The following is a 13,079-nucleotide window of genomic DNA, read 5'->3' as shown; positions in this document are numbered from 1 at the left end:
GACAATGATGCACTTGGCCAAAAAGGACGTATGCGTTTTTTCCTGAATATATTCAGGAAAAAACGCATACGCCATTTTTAGCCAACCAAGCAAGCTTGCAAAGGAAATCTGCACTACAATGAAGTCTCACTTCCCCCCGGTCAAAAGGGCCATCTGAAAAAAGTGTAAAATCCATAAAGGCAGGACAGGCCATGGAGAACTGGGAGCCTTGTTATGCTGATGGGCGGGATGTAAATTGCCAAAAGCCACTGGGGAGAAGTGTATGGTGTTTCCTGAAACATCTAAAAAACAAAGCAACAGAGCCTAGGGCACTTCCACTTATGGTCCTATAGCTTAGGGAAATTAAAATGAAAAAGACACAGCCACCCCAAAGTTTGGGACGGCTCTGTTTACAAGAACCTCGTTTACGGTACAAGTTCAATATCACAGAAAGTGAAAAATGGATAAAGAATTTGTGGTACTTACGTACAATGCAATATCACTCAGCAAAGAAATCTATGTCATCAGGCCCGTAGCAGCATAATGAGTGGATTCAGGTATGATGATTCTAACTGAAATAAGTCACACAGAAAAGGAAACATCATAAGATATCACTAATACACAGAATGTAAACTTGGCTACACAGGAACTGGATTACAAAACAGAAGAGGGTCTCAAATTTAGAAAACCAACTTATGATTGCTTAACGGGAAAGGTGAGTTGGGGTGCTGCATAAAACCAGAGATTGAAATGAGCACAGATAAAGTTCCTTAAGCCAAATATGTAATAGACAAGAGCTACTCCTTGCTCAACGAAATGGACTCAACACCCCATATTAAACGCCTAAGAATGTACCTGACTAGTAAGTATCTTTAAACCTATGGATTGCTATGTCTCCGAAAGAGAATCAAGCGTGTGTACAGGGGCATAAATGCAGCAGTGATAGGATTGGAGAGGTTCGGTGAGCAAACGAAGACCCTTTGAAATCATATTGCATGGTACCCATTCCACGGGTCTCAACTCTCCAGGTTTAAGGGATTCTTCCTTCAGCTAAAACATGCATGTGGAACCCAGAGTATGATCAACCGTGTGATCGGGAGACATGTTCCAATATGTCTCAGTTCTCGTCCCCTGGTACTCGGGTGCAACATTCCAGACGCTTTACTAACACTCTCCCGACATGGAGAGTCAGTGCCTTTAACCTCCTGTTTGGCTCAGTTTGCAATTTCTGCGGAAGATGAACAGGAATAGGGAGAACCAATGAGAGACTAGCTGGAGGTGTCTGGACGGGCAAATTTAACTCTCATTTCCCACCAGGAAGAGGAATTAACCAAAGGCTCAGCGTGCCATGCCGGAACCAGATTAGGGCCTGAAGCAATCCTGCGGTGTTGCTGCCAGCTCACAAGAAAGCGAGTTGAAGAAAGGAGCTCAGGGGCACTGTAATTCACAAACCTGCAGAGTTATAAATGACAGCTATCGTCCAAAAATATACTGAAGTAAGGCTGCCAAGAGGACTTGAAAGCGGGGCAGAATTGCAGGAAACCGATATCGGGAGGTAGACTGGAATTGCATTTAAAGCATAGGAAATGAGGCAGAACGTCCACAATGATGCACTTGGCCAAAAAGGGCGTATGCGTTTTTTCCTGAATATATTCAGGATAAAATGCAAACGCCCTTTTTGGCCAACCAAGCAAGCTTGAAAAGGAAATCTGCACTACAATGAAGTCTCACTTCCCCCTGGTCAAAAGGGCCATCTGAAAAAAGTGTAAAATCCAGAAAGGCAGGACAGGCCATGGAGAACTGGGAACCTTGTTATGCTGATGGGTGGGATGTAAATTGCCAACAGCCACTCAGGAGAAGTGTATGGTGTTTCCTGATACATCTAAAAAACAAAGCAACAAAGGCTAAGGCACTTCCACTTATGGTTCTATAGCTTAGGGAAATTAAAATCAAAAAGACACAGCCACCCCAAAGTTTGGGACGGCTCTGTTTACAAGAACCTCGTTTACGGGACAAGTTCAATATCGCAGAAAGCGAAAAATGCATAAAGAAGTTGTGGTACTTACATACAATGCAATATCACTCAGCAATGAAATCTATGTCGTCAGGCCCGTAGCAGCATAATGAGTGGATTCAGGTATGATGATTCTAACTGAAATAAGTCACACATAAAAAGAAACATCATAATATATCACTAATACACGAAATGTAAACTTGGCTACACAGGAACTGGATTACAAAACAGAACAGGGTCTCAAATTTAGAAAACCAACTTATGCTTGCTTAAGGGGAAAGGTGAGTTGGGGTGCTGCATAAAACCAGAGATTGAAATGAGCACAGATAAAGTTCCTTAAGCCAAATATGTAATAGACAAGAGCTACTCCTCGCTCAACGAGATGGACTCAGCACCCCATATTAAACGCCTAAGAATGTACCTGTCTAGTAAGTATCTTAAAACCTATGGATCGCTATGTCTCCGAAAGAGAATGAAGCGTGTGTACGGGGGCATAAACGCAGCAGTGATAGGATTGGAGAGGTTCGGTGAGCAAATGAAGACCCTTTGAAGTCATATTGCATGGTACCCATTCCACGGGTCTCAACGCTCCAGGTTTAAGGGATTCTTCCTTCAGCTAAATCATGCATGTGGAACCCAGAGTACGATCAATCGTGTGATCGGGACACGGGTTCAAATATGTCTCAGTTCTTGTCCCCTGGTACTCGGGTGCAACATTCCAGAGGCTTTACTAACACTCTCCCGACTTGGAGAGTCAGTGCCTTTAACCTCCTGTTTGGCCCAGTTTGCAATTTCTGCGGAAGATGAACAGGAATAGGGAGAACCAATGAGAGACTAGCTGGAGGTGTCTGGACGGGCAAATTTAACTCTCATTTCCCACCAGGAAGAGAAATTAACCGAAGGCTCAGCGTGCCGTGCCAGAACCAGATTAGGGCCTGAAGCAATCCTGCGGTGTTGCGGCCAGCTCACAAGAAAGCGAGTTGAAGAAAGGAGCTCAGGGGCACTGTAATTCACAAACCTGCAGAGTTATAAATGACAGCTATCGTCCAAAAATGTACTGAAGTAAGCCTGCCAAGAGGACTTGAAAGCGGGGCAGAATTGCAGGAAACCGATATCGGGAGGTAGACTGGAATTGCATTTAAAGCATAGGAAAAGAGGCAGAACGTCGACAATGATGCACTTGGCCAAAAAGGACGTATGCGTTTTTTCCTGAATATATTCAGGAAAAAACGCATACGCCCTTTTTGGCCAACCAAGCAAGCTTGCAAAGGAAATCTGCACTACAATGAAGTCTCACTGCCCCCCGGTCAAAAGGGCCATCTGAAAAAAGTGTAAAATCCAGAAAGGCAGGACAGGCCATGGAGAACTGGGAGCCTTGTTATGCTGATGGGCGGGATGTAAATTGCCAAAAGCCACTGGGGAGAAGTGTATGGTGTTTCCTGAAACATCTAAAAAACAAAGCAACAGAGCCTAGGGCACTTCCACTTATGGTCCTATAGCTTAGGGAAATTAAAATCAAAAAGTCACAGCCACCCCTAAGTTTGGGATGGCTCTGTTTACAAGAACCTCGTTTACAGTACAAGTTCAGTATCGCAGAAAGCGAAAAATGGATAAAGAAGTTCTGGTACTTACGTACAATGCAATATCACTCAGCAATGAAATCTATGTCATCAGGCCCGTAGCAGCATAATGAGTGGATTCAGGTATGATGATTCTAACTGAAATAAGTCACACAGAAAAAGAAACATCATAAGATATTACTAATACACGGAATGTAAACTTGGCTACACAGGAACTGAATTACAAAATAGAACAGGGTCTGAAATTTAGGAAACCAACTTATGCTTGCTTAAGGGGAAAGGTGAGTTGGGGTGCTGCATAAAACCAGAGATTGAAATGAGCACAGATAAAGTTCCTTAAGCCAAATATGGAATAGACAAGAGCTACTCCTTGCTCAACGAAATGGACTCAACACCCCATTTTAAATGCCTAAGAATGTACCTGACTAGTAAGTATCTTAAAACCTATGGATTGCTATGTCTCTGAAAGAGAATCAAGCGTGTGTACAGGGGCATAAACGCAGCAGTGATAGGATTGGAGAGGTTCGGTGAGCAAATGAAGACCCTTTGAAGTCATATTGCATGGTACCCATTCCACGGGTCTCAACTCTCCAGGTTTAAGGGATTCTTCCTTCAGCTAAAACATGCATGTGGAACCCAGAGTATGATCAACTGTGTGATCGGGAGACGTGTTCAAATATGGCTCAGTTCTCGTCCCCTGGTACTTGGGTGCAACAATCCAGACGCTTTACTAACACTCTCCCAACTTGGAGAGTCAGTGCCTTTAACCTCCTGTTTGGCCCAGTTTGCAATTTCTGCGGAAGACGAACAGGAATAGGGAGAACCAATGAGAGACTAGCTGGAGGTGTCTGGACGGGCAAATTTAACTCTCATTTCCCACCAGGAAGAGAAATTAACCAAAGGCTCAGCGTGCCGTGCCGGAACCAGATTAGGGCCTGAAGCAATCCTGCGGTGTTGCGGCAAGCTCACAAGAAAGCGAGTTGAAGAAAGGAGCTCAGGGGCACTGTAATTCACAAACCTGCAGAGTTATAAATGACAGCTATCGTCCAAAAATATACTGAAGTAAGGCTGCCAAGAGGACTTGAAAGCGGGGCAGAATTGCAGGAAACCGATTTCAGGAGGTAACCTGGAATTGCATTTAAAGCATAGGAAAAGAGGCAGAACGTCGACAATGATGCACTTGGCCAAAAAGGACGTATGCGTTTTTTCCTGAATATATTCAGGAAAAAACGCATACGTACTTTTTGGCCAAACAAGCAAGCTTGCAAAGGAAATCTGCACTACAATGAAGTCACACTTCCCCCCATCAAAAGGGCCATCTGAAAAAAGTGTAAAATCCAGAAATGTGGGACAGGTCATGGAGAACTGGGAACCTTGTTATGCTGATGGGCGGGATGTAAATTGCTAACAGCCACTCAGGAGAAGTGTATGGTGTTTCCTGAAACATCTAAAAAACAAAGCAACAGAGCCTAGGGCACTTCCACTTATGGTCCTATAGCTTAGGGAAATTAAAATCAAAAAGACACAGCCACCCCAAAGTTTGGGACGGCTCTGTTTACAGGAACCTCGTTTACGGTACAAGTTCAATATCACAGAAAGTGAAAAATGGATAAAGAAGTTGTGGTACTTACGTACAATGCAATATCACTCAGCAATGAAATCTATGTCATCAGGCCCGTAGCAGCATAATGAGTGGATTCAGGTATGATGATTTTAACTGAAATAAGTCACACAGAAAAAGAAACGTCATAAGATATCACTAATACAAATGTAAACTTGGCTACACAGGAACTGAATTACAAAACAGAACAGGGTCTCAAATTTAGAAAACCAACTTATGCTTGCTTAAGGGCAAAGGTAAGTTGGGGTGTTGCATAAAACCAGAGATTGAAATGAGCACAGATAAAGTTCCTTAAGCCAAATATGTAATAGACAAGAGCTACTCCTTGCTCAACGAGATGGACTCAACGCCCCATATTAAACCCCTAAGTATGTACCTGACTAGTAAGTATCTTAAAACCTATGGATTGCTATGTCTCTGAAAGAGAATCAAGCATGTGTACAGGGGCATAAACGCAGCAGTGATAGGATTGGAGAGGTTCGGTGAGCAAATGAAGACCCTTTGAAGTCATATTGCATGGTACCCATTCCACGGGTCTCAACTCTCCACGTTAAGGGATTCTTCCTTCAGCTAAAACATGCATGTGGAACCCAGAGTATGATCAACCATGTGATCGGGAGACGTGTTCAAATATGTCTCAGTTCTGGTCCCCTGGTACTCGGGTGCAACATTCCAGATGCTTTACTAACACTCTCCCGACTTGGAGAGTCAGTGCCTTTAACCTCCTGTTTGGCCCAGTTTGCAATAACTGCGGAACATGGACAGGAATAGGGAGGACCAATGAGAGACTAGCTGGAGGTGTCTGGACGGGCAAATTTAACTCTCATTTCCCACCAGGAAGAGGAATTAACCAAAGGCTCAGTGCGCCGTGCCGGAACCAGATTAGGGCCTGAAGCAATCCTGCGGTGTTGCGGCCAGCTCACAAGAAGGCGAGTTGAAGAAAGGAGCTCAGGGGCACTGTAATTCACAAACCTGCAGAGTTATAAATGAGAGCTCTCGTCCAAAAATATACTGAAGTAAGGCTGCCAAGAGGACTTGAAAGCCGGGCAGAATTGCAGGAAAAGGATTTCAGGAGGTAGACTGGAATTGCATTTAAAGCATAGGAAAAGAGGCAGAACGTCGACAATGATGCACTTGGCCAAAAAGGGCGTATGCGTTTTTTCCTGAATATATTCAGGAAAAAACGCATACGCCCTTTTTGGCAAACCAAGCAAGCTTGCAAAGGAAATCTGCACTACAATGAAGTCTCACGTCCCCCCGGTCAAAAGGACCATCTGAAAAAAGTGTAAAATCCAGAAAGGCACGACAGGCCATGGAGAACTGGGAGGCTTGTTATGCTGATGGGCGGGATGTAAATTGCCAACAGCCACTCCGGAGAAGTGTATGGTGTTTCCTCAAACATCTAAAAAACAAAGCAACAGAGCCTAGGGCACTTCCACTTATGGTCCTATAGCTTAGGGAAATTAAAATGAAAAAGACACAGCCACCCCAAAGTTTGGGACAGCTCTGTTTACAAGAACCTCCTTTACGGTACAAGTTCAATATCACAGAAAGTGAAAAATGGATAAAGAATTTGTGGTACTTACGTACAATGCAATATCACTCAGCAAAGAAATCTATGTCATCAGGCCCGTAGCAGCATAATGAGTGGATTCAGGTATGATGATTCTAACTGAAATAAGTCACACAGAAAAGGAAACATCATAAGATATCACTAATACACAGAATGTAAACTTGGCTACACAGGAACTGGATTACAAAACAGAAGAGGGTCTCAAATTTAGAAAACCAACTTATGATTGCTTAACGGGAAAGGTGAGTTGGGGTGCTGCATAAAACCAGAGATTGAAATGAGCACAGATAAAGTTCCTTAAGCCAAATATGTAATAGACAAGAGCTACTCCTTGCTCAACGAAATGGACTCAACACCCCATATTAAACGCCTAAGAATGTACCTGACTAGTAAGTATCTTTAAACCTATGGATTGCTATGTCTCCGAAAGAGAATCAATCATGTGTACAGGGGCATAAATGCAGCAGTGATAGGATTGGAGAGGTTCGGTGAGCAAACGAAGACCCTTTGAAATCATATTGCATGGTACCCATTCCACGGGTCTCAACTCTCCAGGTTTAAGGGATTCTTCCTTCAGCTAAAACATGCATGTGGAACCCAGAATATGATCAACCGTGTGATCGGGAGACATGTTCCAATATGTCTCAGTTCTCGTCCCCTGGTACTCGGGTGCAACATTCCAGACACTTTACTAACACTCTCCCGACATGGAGAGTCAGTGCCTTTAACCTCCTGTTTGGCTCAGTTTGCAATTTCTGCGGAAGATGAACAGGAATAGGGAGAACCAATGAGAGACTAGCTGGAGGTGTCTGGACGGGCAAATTTAACTCTCATTTCCCACCAGGAAGAGGAATTAACCAAAGGCTCAGCGTGCCATGCCGGAACCAGATTAGGGCCTGAAGCAATCCTGCGGTGTTGCTGCCAGCTCACAAGAAAGCGAGTTGAAGAAAGGAGCTCAGGGGCACTGTAATTCACAAACCTGCAGAGTTATAAATGACAGCTATCGTCCAAAAATATACTGAAGTAAGGCTGCCAAGAGGACTTGAAAGCGGGGCAGAATTGCAGGAAACCGATATCGGGAGGTAGACTGGAATTGCATTTAAAGCATAGGAAATGAGGCAGAACGTCCACAATGATGCACTTGGCCAAAAAGGGCGTATGCGTTTTTTCCTGAATATATTCAGGATAAAATGCAAACGCCCTTTTTGGCCAACCAAGCAAGCTTGAAAAGGAAATCTGCACTACAATGAAGTCTCACTTCCCCCTGGTCAAAAGGGCCATCTGAAAAAAGTGTAAAATCCAGAAAGGCAGGACAGGCCATGGAGAACTGGGAGCCTTGTTATGCTGATGGGTGGGATGTAAATTGCCAACAGCCACTCAGGAGAAGTGTATGGTGTTTCCTGATACATCTAAAAAACAAAGCAACAAAGGCTAAGGCACTTCCACTTATGGTTCTATAGCTTAGGGAAATTAAAATCAAAAAGACACAGCCACCCCAAAGTTTGGGATGGCTCTGTTTACAAGAACCTCGTTTACGGGACAAGTTCAATATCGCAGAAAGCGAAAAATGCATAAAGAAGTTGTGGTACTTACATACAATGCAATATCACTCAGCAATGAAATCTATGTCGTCAGGCCCGTAGCAGCATAATGAGTGGATTCAGGTATGATGATTCTAACTGAAATAAGTCACACATAAAAAGAAACATCATAATATATCACTAATACACGAAATGTAAACTTGGCTACACAGGAACTGAATTACAAAACAGAACAGGGTCTCAAATTTAGAAAACCAACTTATGCTTGCTTAAGGGGAAAGGTGAGTAGGGGTGCTGCATAAAAGCAGAGATTGAAATGAGTACAGATAAAGTTCCTTAAGCCAAATATGTAATAGACAAGAGCTACTCCTTGCTCAACGAAATGGACTCAACACCCCATATTAAACGCCTAAGAATGTACCTGACTAGTAAGTATCTTAAAAGCTATGGATTGCTATGTCTCCGAAAGAGAATCAAGCGTGTGTACAGGGACATAAACGCAGCAGTGATAGGATTGGAGAGGTTCGGTGAGCAAATGAAGACCCTTTGAAGTCATATTGCATGGTACCCATTCCACGGGTCTCAACTCTCCAGGTTTAAGGGATTCTTCCTTCAGCTAAATCATGCATGTGGAACCCAGAGTATGATCAACCATGTGATCGGGAGACGTGTTCCAATATGTCTCAGTTCTCGTCCCCTGGTACTCGGGTTCAACAATCCATACGCTTTACTAACACTCTCCCGACTTGGAGAGTCAGTGCCTTTAACCTCCTGTTTGGCCCAGTTTGCAATTTCTGCGGAAGATGAACAGGAATAGGGAGAACCAATGAGAGACTAGCTGGAGGTGTCTGGACGGGCAAATTTAACTCTCATTTCCCACCAGGAAGAGGAATTAACCAAAGGCTCAGCGTGCCGTGCCGGAACCAGATTAGGGCCTGAAGCAATCCTGCGGTGTTGCGGCCAGCTCACAAGAAACCGAGTCGAAGAAAGGAGCTCAGGGGCACTCTAATTCACAAACCTGCAGAGTTATAAATGATAGCTATCATCCAAAAATGTACTGAAGTAAGGCTGCCAAGAGGACTTGAAAGCGGGGCAGAATTGCAGGAAACCAATTTCAGGAGGTAGACTGGAATTGCATTTAAAGCATAGGAAAAGAGACAGAACGTTTACAATGATGCACTTGGCCAAAAAGGGCGTATGAGTTTTTTCCTGAATATATTTAGGAAAAAATGCATACGTACTTTTTGGCCAAACAAGCAAGCTTGCAAAGGAAATCTGCACTACAATGAAGTCACACTTCCCCCCCGGTCAAAAGGGCCATCTGAAAAAAGTGTAAAATCCAGAAAGGTGGGACAGGTCACAGAGAACTGGGAACCTTGTTATGCTGATGGGCGGGATGTAAATTGCTAACAGCCACTCAGGAGAAGTGTATGGTGTTTCCTGAAACATCTAAAAAACAAAGCAACAGAGCCTAGGGCACTTCCACTTATGGTCCTATAGCTTAGGGAAATTAAAATCAAAAAGACACAGCCACCCCAAAGTTTGGGACTGCTCTGTTTACAGTAACCTCGTTTATGGTACAAGTTCAATATCACAGAAAGTGAAAAATGGATAAAGAAGTTGTGGTACTTACGTACAATGCAATATCACTCAGCAATGAAATCTATGTCATCAGGCCCGTAGCAGCATAATGAGTGGATTCAGGTATGATGATTTTAACTGAAATAAGTCACACAGAAAAAGAAACGTCATAAGATATCTCTAATACAAATGTAAACTTGGCTACACAGGAACTGAATTACAAAACAGAACAGGGTCTCAAATTTCGAAAACCAACTTATGCTTGCTTAAGGGCAAAGGTAAGTTGGGGTGTTGCATAAAACCAGAGATTGAAATGAGCACAGATAAATTTCCTTAAGCCAAATATGTAATAGACAAGAGCTACTCCTTGCTCAACGAGATGGACTCAACGCCCCTTATTAAACCCCTAAGTATGTACCTGACTAGTAAGTATCTTAAAACCTATGGATTGCTATGTCTCTGAAAGAGAATCAAGCATGTGTACAGGGGCATAAACGCAGCAGTGATAGGATTGGAGAGGTTCGGTGAGCAAATGAAGACCCTTTGAAGTCATATTGCATGGTACCCATTCCACGGGTCTCAACTCTCCACGTTAAGGGATTCTTCCTTCAGCTAAAACATGCATGTGGAACCCAGAGTATGATCAACCGTGTGATCGGGAGACGTGTTCAAATATGTCTCAGTTCTGGTCCCCTGGTACTCGGGTGCAACATTCCAGACGCTTTACTAACACTCTCCCGACTTGGAGAGTCAGTGCCTTTAACCTCCTGTTTGGCCCAGTTTGCAATATCTGTGGAACATGGACAGGAATAGGGAGGACCAATGAGAGACTAGCTGGAGGTGTCTGGACGGGCAAATTTAACTCTCATTTCCCACCAGGAAGAGGAATTAACCAAAGGCTCAGCGTGCCGTGCCGGAACCAGATTAGGGCCTGAAGCAATCCTGCGGTGTTGCGGCCAGCTCACAAGAAAGCGAGTTGAAGAAAGGAGCTCAGGGACACTGTAATTCACAAACATGCAGAGTTATAAATGAGAGCTCTTGTCCAAAAATATACTGAAGTAAGGCTGCCAAGAGGACTTGAAAGCCAGGCAGAATTGCAGGAAAAGGATTTCAGGAGGTAGACTGGAATTGCATTTAAAGCATAGGAAAAGAGGCAGAACGTCGACAATGATGCACTTGGCCAAAAAGGGCGTATGCGTTTTTTCCTGAATATATTCAGGAGAAAACGCATACGCCCTTTTTGGCCAACCAAGCAAGCTTGCAAAGGAAATCTGCACTACAATGAAGTCTCACTTCCCCCCGCTCAAAAGGACCATCTGAAAAAAGTGTAAAATCCAGAAAGGCACGACAGGCCATGGAGAACTGGGAGCCTTGTTATGCTGATGGGCGGGATGTAAATTGCCAACAGCCACTCCGGAGAAGTGTATGGTGTTTCCTCAAACATCTAAAAAACAAAGCAACAGAGCCTAGGGCACTTCCACTTATGGTCCTATAGCTTAGGGAAATTAAAATGAAAAAGACACAGCCACCCCAAAGTTTGGGACGGCTGTGTTTACAAGAACCTCGTTTACGGTACAAGTTCAATATCACAGAAAGTGAAAAATGGATAAACAATTTGTGGTACTTACGTACAATGCAATATCACTCAGCAAAGAAATCTATGTCATCAGGCCCGTAGCAGCATAATGAGTGGATTCAGGTATGATGATTCTAACTGAAATAAGTCACACAGAAAAAGAAACATCATAAGATATCACTAATACACGGAATGTAAACTTGGCTACACAGGAACTGGATTACAAAACAGAAGAGGGTCTCAAATTTAGAAAACCGACTTATGCTTGCTTAAGGGGAAAGGTGAGTTGGGGTGCTGCATAAAACCAGAGATTGAAATGAGCACAGATAAAGTTCCTTAAGCCAAATATGGAATAGACAAGAGCTACTCCTTGCGCAACGAAATGGACTCAACACCCCATATTAAACGCCTAAGAATGTACCTGACTAGTAAGTATCTTTAAACCTATGGATTGCTATGTCTCCGAAAGAGAATCAAGCATGTGTACAGGGGCATAAACGCAGCAGTGATAGGATTGGAGAGGTTCGATGAGCAAACGAAGACCCTTTGAAGTCATATTGCATGGTACCCATTCCACGGGTCTCAACTCTCCAGGTTTAAGGGATTCTTCCTTCAGCTAAAACATTCATGTGGAACCGAGAGTATGATCAACCATGTGATCGGGAGACATGTTCCAATATGTCTCAGTTCTCGTCCCCTGGTACTCGGGTGCAACATTCCAGACACTTTATTAACACTCTCCCGACTTGGAGAGTCAGTGCCTTTAACCTCCTGTTTGGCCCAGTTTGCAATTTCTGCGGAAGATGAACAGGAATAGGGAGAACCAATGAGAGACTAGCTGGAGGTGTCTGGACGGGCAAATTTAACTCTCATTTCCCACCAGGAAGAGGAATTAACCAAAGGCTCAGCGTGCCGTGCCGGAACCAGATTAGGGACTGAAGCAATACTGCGGTGTTGCGGCCAGCTCACAAGAAAGCGAGTTGAAGAAAGGAGCTCAGGGCACTGTAATTCACAAACCTGCAGAGTTATAAATGACAGCTATCGTCCAAAAATATACTGAAGTAAGGCTGCCAAGAGGACTTGAAAGCGGGGCAGAATTGCAGGAAACCGATATCGGGAGGTAGACTGGAATTGCATTTAAAGCATAGGAAATGAGGCAGAACGTCCACAATGATGCACTTGGCCAAAAAGGGCGTATGCGTTTTTTCCTGAATATATTCAGGATAAAATGCAAACGCCCTTTTTGGCCAACCAAGCAAGCTTGAAAAGGAAATCTGCACTACAATGAAGTCTCACTTCCCCCTGGTCAAAAGGGCCATCTGAAAAAAGTGTAAAATCCAGAAAGGCAGGACAGGCCATGGAGAACTGGGAGCCTTGTTATGCTGATGGGTGGGATGTAAATTGCCAACAGCCACTCAGGAGAAGTGTATGGTGTTTCCTGATACATCTAAAAAACAAAGCAACAAAGGCTAAGGCACTTCCACTTATGGTTCTATAGCTTAGGGAAATTAAAATCAAAAAGACACAGCCACCCCAAAGTTTGGGACGGCTCTGTTTACAAGAACCTCGTTTACGGGACAAGTTCAATATCGCAGAAAGCGAAAAATGCATAAA

Source organism: Orcinus orca, chromosome 1 (genome assembly GCF_937001465.1).
Source record: "Orcinus orca chromosome 1, mOrcOrc1.1, whole genome shotgun sequence".
In the NCBI taxonomy this organism is placed as follows: domain Eukaryota; kingdom Metazoa; phylum Chordata; class Mammalia; order Artiodactyla; family Delphinidae; genus Orcinus; species Orcinus orca.
Note: the sequence above shows the minus strand (reverse complement) of the source record.